The sequence below is a fragment of the Eurosta solidaginis genome, chromosome X (assembly GCF_040869045.1).
Source record: "Eurosta solidaginis isolate ZX-2024a chromosome X, ASM4086904v1, whole genome shotgun sequence".
Lineage (NCBI taxonomy): Eukaryota > Metazoa > Arthropoda > Insecta > Diptera > Tephritidae > Eurosta > Eurosta solidaginis.
Genome location: NC_090324.1, coordinates 186,713,433 through 186,722,790, shown reverse-complemented (window position 1 = coordinate 186,722,790; position 9,358 = coordinate 186,713,433).

Genomic DNA, 9,358 nt, shown 5'->3' with positions numbered 1-9,358 from the left:
GTTTTCGATACTTTTGTTCGATACTCATCACAAATAAACTACCCAGATTGCGCATTTACGAGTTTAAAATTGTTTCGTTCTGCGCAACTACGTCACAGTTGTCTACTTAAGCGAATGAAAGAGAGAAAAAAAGAAGAGCTAAAGGAAAATGACGGAATAATTGCCCATAAAAAACTGCTGAACTAATGTTTACATGCGCAATGCGCCACCTTCATTAATTTCATCATGGATACTCATGGTGAAATTATACAAGGTAGAAGCATGAAGCACAATGATACAAGGTGGAAGCATGAAGCACGATTGAGTCACCTAAAGCATTGTTTACATTATATAGTTGTGCAACTTAAGTAGAGGTTATGTAGCGAATTGGGTTGAATGCAGCACATGAACCCAGCAAAAATCTAGTGACCGAAAATGACGACCAACTACAAAATATTCCACATTGTTCCACAATTGTTAGTATGGCAGAATGAGACGGCATAATTGAAATGTCCGATCCATATATGCTTGCCTTTTCTTACATGCTATGTACCCTCAAATACGTCAAAAAAATTTTCTGCGAATCCGTCATTTGTTGTTTTCAGCTTGAAACGCCGCAGACGTACCGCATTGAAAAAGTTGCAAATTTTCAAATAAATAGAAGAAAAAGTGTTTTGGGTCTGTATAAAAATTAAAAGTGTACATTTTTCATAAAGAAATATAATTCACACAATATCAGCAAAAGAAATCTCTAAATTTGGTGCTGTAACGTGTGTTTGTATCTAGAACCAATTCTGCGAAGCCGCCATTGCTATTGAGAAGTAAATTTTGAGCACAGACACGCGTGGACCTAATTTATTATAATTACTAAATTAAGTATAATTATAAAACTGAACAAGAAATACCAAAGAAGTGTTAATAATACTTGCAAAATCAGGATCTTAATAGCTTGGCAAGTGCGTGGAAAACTAAAAAAAAAAAAATGAATGAATGGATGTGTAGCGATATGGGAAAAGACATTTTCTGTCACTAGATTTTTGCTGCGATGGTCCTCCAGTTATGCCGCTCGCATCTACTGGACCAGGTGGGGCAATGACACCACATCCAGTTAAGCCAAGGTATATACCACAACAGCAACCGGGTTGTGCAATGCCACGACAGCAGCAGCAACAACCTATCTGCCAATGCCAAAAAGTCGGGCTATCCACCACAACTTGGTCCACCTGGTTGTCCTCCATAACCTCAACAGCAAGGTTATCCTCTACAACAACCAGGTGCACCAGGTGGTTACATGGGTCAAATGATGCCACCAACACAACCTGGTCGGGCACCAATGCCCAGTCAGCCACCCATGCCGGGTCAACCCCCAATAGCCGCACGTCCTGGTTATATAATAATAATAATTATTTATTTATTTACGGTCTTTAAGACCTAGTTCAAGATATGCTAATACTACCGATATATTTCAAATATTGCTGATGATTATTTTTGTATTATTTTCTTTAGCAACCACCTGCACCTGGTACTGGTACTGGTATATATCAACAGCCGCAAGAGTAGCCCAACGCCGTTTAGATCCCGATCAGATGCTAAATCCGATAAGCGTTATCATTGAAAATCAGCGCTGGTGGTGCTTTTATGACTAATCAACAAGGTTTGTTGCCACCATTGGTGACCACAAAATATGTGGTAAAAGATCAGGGTAACTCCTCGCCACGTTACGTTGGGTATTGGTATTCGAAATTAATGTTTTGTTTGGCAATTACATTGATATTTCTCGTTTGGAGGTCCTCTTTGTATTGCATACCTGCAACAGCTTTATTTATTAAAAACAACAGCTTTGTCCATTACACTTACCGTCTCACCAGTGGCACGCACGGTTGAAGGTGATTATTAGCCCCCATTGTAAATTCTGGTCAATTGGGTCCAATTAGATGTAATCGTTGCAAGGCTAGTATGCAATTTGTAGACGCTGGGCGTCGTTACAAATGTCTAATGTGTAAAGTAACAACAGATGGTAATAAAACATCTTTCACTTTAACTTGTGTTCATTGATTTATATTTTTTCTCAACAGTGCCAACTGAATATTTCCAACATTTGGGCCACACCGGACAGCGTGTCTATAAATATGAACGTCCTGAACTTGTATTGGGTACATATGAGTTTTTGCGTAAAAAATGTGTGGGTACCGATAGCTCTCAAGGTAAACCTCAACTCATATCCAACATCAATGCCTCGCAATCAATTGTGGACGCTATATGCACTACATTGGGTTCACGCAGTAAGGACAAGCATATTGTTGATTCCAGTGGTAGGGCCACAATTTCAAATGATCGTGCAACCAGTATGAAGCTCTTGGATATTGTGCATCCAGCAGTAAATCTCTAGTCGACATCGCCAAATCTCAAGATGCTGAGGTAAGTTTTTTGTTATATTAGAATGTGTAGAATAAAAATGTTTCTCTTATCAGGTCGGCCATGGCACCACTTCAGTAGTATGTTATGGATTACGCATCTACTATGGGAGCAGCAAGGAAGGCAGTCGGCATGATCTGGGGTTGCACTGTGGCTAGTCATGTCGGCTGGGTTGGGTTCTTGCCAACCTTGCTGTCCTGCGCCATAACAGGAAAAGTTCCTATCATGCCTTTTACATGGTCACACAGCGCATAACTAATTCAAAATGCTGGAAATTCAAGATAAAACAACATCCGGTCGAACCGGATGCCACGGACAGACCGTTAGCACGTTCAAAATTTAAAATTCAAAAAAACTCTAAACGCAAAAAAAATTACCGAACCGGACAAGACCGGTTACTAACTGCTGAAAATCAAAAGTGTAAAAAGCTGAAAAATTAAAATAAAAAAAGAAGAGCGAAGCATACACATAGGGGGGCGCCGCGGGTGTTGTTGCGACACCCGGTGCTTTACCCACCCTCAAATCCATGGCCACCGACGCACCTAAATTTTCGGTGGCCCCTTACCTGTTGTTTAGGCCAGTGGCCTAATTAATTTCCTACCGGGTAGCCGCCCTCGACTTAACTATTTTTTCGTTTGTCAGCAAGCAACGGCCAACTTCCAATTGTCCTCTTGATCCAGTATTTTATTTCGTTAAGAGAGAGAATTCGGGGTTCGGTGGCGATTTGGAAGTTGCCGTCGGCTCTGATTTAGTTTGCCTGCCAACAAGTCACCAGCTGTTCCTGCGTTTGTCAAAATTTTAAATCGTTTGGATAATCAAAATACACAAAACGTAAGTTCCTAAATTCCTTTCATTGTGATAATATACATATATAAAAGAAATAAAGACTGATTTTTAATTATTATACATATTCCTATGCATAAATTCAAATTATACTGTTTTTATTTCTTTTCGCAAAACACAATTGGTTTCATTCCCGCCGATTGTGTTCATGGTCCTTCGTAGCCGTTCTACGAACAAGCAATATTTCCTACAAGAGCTTTGATATCAAAGAAGGAAAATTTAAGCCAACAGGTGCCGAACATTTAAACATATAAATACAAACATATTCATCCTACTCCCACATACACCAAAAAGAAAAGTAAAATACAGGTGAGTTTTTCTATTTTATTGTATAATTGAATAAAATAAGAAAACGAAATAAAAGGTGTTTAAGTGATTTCCGCGGATTTTTCCGAAAAATATTTCAAATTGTGCGCGAGTGATTTGGTGTTTTTTGTTTTTTTTTTTTGTCTTCCAATACCAATTTGTATGTAAAGATTTTCGGCTAGCGCCATCTTTATAGTGTCCGTCCGAACGGACATAAACAAAACAAAAAGTGGTAATTTTATTATTTTGCAGTGAGTGCTTATTAGAACCTTCCAAATTAATTTAAAAAAATATATAGAAAAGTGTCCAAATTAATTGTTTTTATAATCGTTTTTTAACGCATTGCATTGTTTGCCAATTACATTTTTTTGGCCGCGCCAACATACGACCTAAATTGCCCATTGCACATTGTTTTTTGTTTTACAACAACACAGCACTGCACTATTCACTTCAATTGAATTAATTTATTACCACTTAGTTCAGAAAAACACCAAAATCACTCCCATCGAGTTTATTTCCGCAATTATTATTGTTGAAAACAATTTAAGTTAAAAATAATAGCGATTTGCGATCGCATTATTTAAAACAAGTGCAAGAAAAACGAAATAAAAGAAGTAAACAAATCAAGGCGAATTTGCGTATATACATGCATTATAGTGGTGGGTGGTGAGCAACTACAAAGGAGTGCCTATCCCGAAATTAGTACTGCGAATCCCGAAACCTCAAAGAGGAAGTTTAAAAATACATTTTCACCGGTATTTATTTTAAATAAAGTGTGCAATTATTTTCCAAATAATTTGTGATTATTTTTGAAATAACAAATAAATATTTTTATACTTAAATTTCGTGTTTTTTTCATTTTTCTCCTCACCTATTTAGTTGTTTTATACTAATATATCCAGATTTTGGTGAGTTATTTCGGGATTTTGGTTGGCGTTCTTATTGAAATTTATAGGTTCTTTCAAATTCACCCCATTTACAACAAGAAAAAGGGAGTTTCAAGCACCACAGCGCTATTTCGGTAACGAGTTTGAAATTTTTAAAGGCAAAAAGTTAGCGATACCTGTAGGCTACTTAAGTTTTACGCCAATTTTAATAATTTTGAATTTTAAGAACACTTTAGCGCTACGTGCATTTTTCGGATTTCATCCAAGTTTTTAATAATCCAAAGTAAATTTTTTCATCCAACAAACTAACAAAAAATGGCAAGTTTCAACCAACTAGTTGAGTCCTTGATAGACCTCGAGGCGGACTTTCGTGAAACCCCAATCAATCAGTCATCGAAACCCAAAGGGAGGAGGCTAAAGAGCTGTGGGGCAACATAAAACGCAGCTATAGTGAGTTTCAGGGATCAGATGCTGCAACATCTTCCAAAGAGGCTAGTGCAGCGAAGAAAAAGTATAAGTTAGCGTATACGACTTATATGAAGTGCATAGCAAAAAGATAAAGCCTCTGAAAAATCAAGCGACGACTCGGTTAGGGAACGCAATATTAGGCTTCCGCCTTGTGATACCGAAGTTTTTAAGGGAGATTATTTGTCATGGCCAACATTCCGTGACTTATTCACGGCCATTTACATAAAGAATCAGGAGCTCGCCTCAGTAGAAAAATTATGCCATTTAATAAAAAAAAACTGAGGGCGAAGCAAGAGAAATAGTAAGCAAATGTCCCCTTACAAATGAAGGTTTCGAAGCCGCGTGGAAAAACCTGACCGATCGTTATGAGAATAAACGAATTCTAGTTAATAGCCAATTGAAGATCCTCTTCAACCTCCCCCCCGTAGGAACTGAATCTGGAAGTGCAATCAAACAACTGCAGCGGGGAATAAATAATTGCATTTCGGCACTCCAGATTCACAAAGTTGACATATCGAATTGGGACGCGATCATTACGTACCTCTGCTCCACGAAACTTCCGGAAGCTACGCTTTCCTTGTGGGAGCAATCGGTTCAAGATAAAACCGAAATCCCAAAATGGAGTGATATGGACAAGTTTGTAACAAGTCGGTTCCAGACTTTGGAAACTGTTTTCGATTTGCGAAGCTCACAGCCGACCAAATCTCAACCCCACCAAATCACATAACGAAGGGAACAGCAAAAAATTGAATAATTTTCAGGCAAGCGTATCAAATGCGAAATGCAAACTCTGCAGTCGTGAAGCTCACCACATTCGATCCTGCTCACGCTTCCTAAAGATGACTCCGTCTGATCGCAGTAAGCAAGTGAGAAGGAACAATTTGTGTCAAAACTGTTTGTCTTCCGGACATGGTGTGGCGAAATGCAACAGCGCCTACAACTGTTCAACTTGCCACGCACGACATCACACTCTCCTGCATTTGAATCCAGTTCAGGCAACCTTTTCGTCCAAACAGGACTCTTCGAGTTCAACGTCGAGTGGTACCGGAACTACTTCTAAACGAACCACTTCAGAACATAGTCGCAATCAGGCCAACAGTGACTCTCCGAGTCAAGTCCAATCGTGTTTTTCGAACACACATAAAGGGATCCTACGGGGAACTGCTCAAATCTACCTGCGATATAGTGATACCGTATACTCGCCCCGAGCCTTAATAGATTCGGGCTCCGAGTGTTCATTTATTACGGAACGGCTTCGCCGACGTATCGGGCTTCCAGCGAAAAAAGTGAACGCTACCGTGTCAGGTATCAACAATACGGTGTCTGCTCATTCCACCCTAGCTTGCCCTATCCATATAGGCTCACCCCTTGACACGACGGTATCCATCAGCACTACGGCTTTAGTGTTACCTCAATTGACAGGCAATCTGCCAACCGTCGATATTGACCCGGCTATCCAACGAAACTTCCAGGGAATTAAACCAGCAGACAGCAGATTCTTTGCGAACGAACAAGTTGATCTTGTGCTTGGCGGAGATGTCTATCCGCAAATCATGTTGGAGGGGATTCGGAAGGACTCTACGAGTAATCTTCTCACCCAGGAAACGGTATTCGGATGGATACTTACGGGAAGGACCAACGCAAACAAAGAGGCGACATCCTGTGTCTCTTTTTACAATGAAATCTCTTTGGACCAACAACTGGCAGCATTTTGGGAATTGGAAGATATCCCAAGGAACGCGATCCGTACGGCCGATGAGGGATACTGCGAGGAGATTTACAAAGCAACTACGACGCGAACGGACACGGAGAGATATACGGTCTCTTTACCCTTCCGAAAGAATTTCCCAGTAGATATTTCTTTAGGGTGTTCACGTAAAACTGCGTTCTCGCAAAAACCCCTCTTTACGAGAGGAGTATACAAGAGTCCTTAAAGAATATGATCAGTTAGGTCATATGTCTGAAATCCGACGAAGCCTGTCCGAAAATCCGTCCGAATCCTACTACTTACCCCATAATGCGGTGAGTAAGCCAGAAAGCACTTCTACGAAGGTGAGAGTGGTGTTTAATGCTTCGTGTCCATCAGATAACGGCGTGAGTTTAAACGATGCTCTGCTTCCTGGTCCCATCCTACAAAGCGATCTTACGATCTTAATTCTTAGATGGAGGCTGTTCAAATTCGTTTTTAGCAGCGACATCGAGATGTATCGCCAAATATTTGTCCATCCTCAGCACAGGAAATTTCAACGAATTCTCTTCCCTGAGTCTACAGACGAACCCATCCGTCAATTTCAATTGAATACGGTAACGTTCGGGGTAAACTGTGCTCCGTACCTAGCAATAAGAACATTGCTTCAATTGGCATACGACGTACAAGATTCACATCCAGTCGCCGCCACCATTTTAACGCGACATATGTACGTCGACGACGTACTTGCAGGTGGGCACGACTTGGAATCCACAATCCAAGCGCGTGATGAAATTTCTGGCGACGTATATTCAGCAGGCTTTCCTCTTAGAAAGTGGGCCGCCAACTGTAGGCAAGTCTTGAGCGATATTCCTGCCGCTCATCTGCTTAGCCAAGTCTTCTTAGACTTCGAGGACGCAAGCAGCGTTAAAGCCCTCGGCATTCGATGGAATGCATGTTCGGATCATTTCTACTTCACTGCGAAAGAATTCGATCAAGGTCAAGAAGTAACTAAACGTAAGATTTTGTCAGCAATCGCGAAACTTTTTGATCCTCTCGGGTGGCTTGCTCCAATAGTCATAGTAGCGAAAATTATGATGCAAAATGTTTGGTTAGAGGGAACAGGTTGGGATGAGGAAGTGTCTTCAAGCACATTAGACCGGTGGAAAAAATTTTCTGTGGAGTATCCAGCTATTAATAACATTCGGATTCCACGATGGGTTAGGTTTTCTCCACAGTGCAAAATGGAACTCCACGGATTTTGCGACGCCTCCGAAAAGGCATACGCAGCAGCCATCTATATGCGCGTACAAGAAGGCAGTGCCGCCCATGTAAATCTTCTGTTAGCAAAAACAAGAGTAGCGCCTGTGAAACGATCTCCCTTCCTCGTCTCGAATTGTGTGGAGCAGTACTGCTAGCTGAAATGATGGACGCTGTAGTCATGAACCTGGATCTTCGATCACTACATGTTTATCTGTGGACTGACTCCACTATAGTGCTAGCGTGGCTTAAAAAGCCGCCATGCTCTTGGTCAACCTTCGTGTCCCACAGGGTTTATAAAATCATCGACAAGGTTGGACAACACCATTGGTATCACGTCGATTCAGCGTCGAATCCTGCCGATTTAGCTAGCCGTGGAGTGACAGCGCACGACTTAATTGAAAACTCCTTGTGGTGGCAGGGTCCTTCTTGGCTGCAAGAAGGCAAGTCAGAATGGCCGAAACAAGAGTCGGGCTTCCAAACTGACGAAGAAGGAAAGCGCGTGCTCTCCCACGCAACGAAAGTCGTTGAAGTGGCGGATATACTCCAACGCTTCTCTTCGCTTCCAAGGGCTTTACGAGTTCTATCGTATGTCTTTCGTTTCATCCAAAGGACCCACCCCACTCAGAAATCAATGTTTCAAGCAGCTTCTGTATCAATCTCTGCGGAGGAAATAAAAGGTACAACCCAGCGAATAACTGCCCTCTGCCAGCAACAACATTTTTCCGCGGAGGTTTCGAATTTAAAATCCGGACTTGCGATAAGCGCTAAAAGCGAAATTCTAGCCTTAAATGCATTTATCGACCCAAGCGGAGTTTTAAGAATCGAAGGCCGTATCGGAGCATCAAAAGACATCAGCTATAAAGAAAAGCATCCAATTCTTCTGCCTTACAATTGCCATTACTCTCGCTTGGTGGTTAAGTTTATACATGAAATATCGCTTCATGTAGAAAACCAGTTAATGTTGCGAATAGTTGGAGCACAGTACTGGATTCCCCGGACCAAAGTTATGATAAAGTCTGTCATTCACAATCGCAAGGTATGTACTATATACAAAAAGCAAACGCAATCTCAAATCATGGCTTCCCTACCTTCAGAACGCACGAATTTTTCTAGGGCATTTACAAATACCGGCGTTGATTTTGCAGGTCCTTTCGAGATAAAAAAACTACAGAGGTAGAGCTTGTGTTATTACAAAGGGGTACGTTTGTCTTTTCGTTTGTTTCGCAACGAAGGCCATTCATCTAGAATCCACAAATGACCTTAGCACTACCACCTTTCTAGCAGCCTTTTCTAGGTTTATATCGCGCTGAGGATGTCCCAAAAATATATATTCAGACAACGGAACCAACTTCGTTGGAGCATCTAGATCCCTAAAGGCTGAATTTAAACTTTTATATCTGATTCTCGTACTGCACTTCTTTCGAAGTACTTCTATCACGAACTTTCATGGCATTTCATACCCGCATCAACTCCTCACATGGGGGGCTTATGGGAGGCTGGCGTGAAGAGC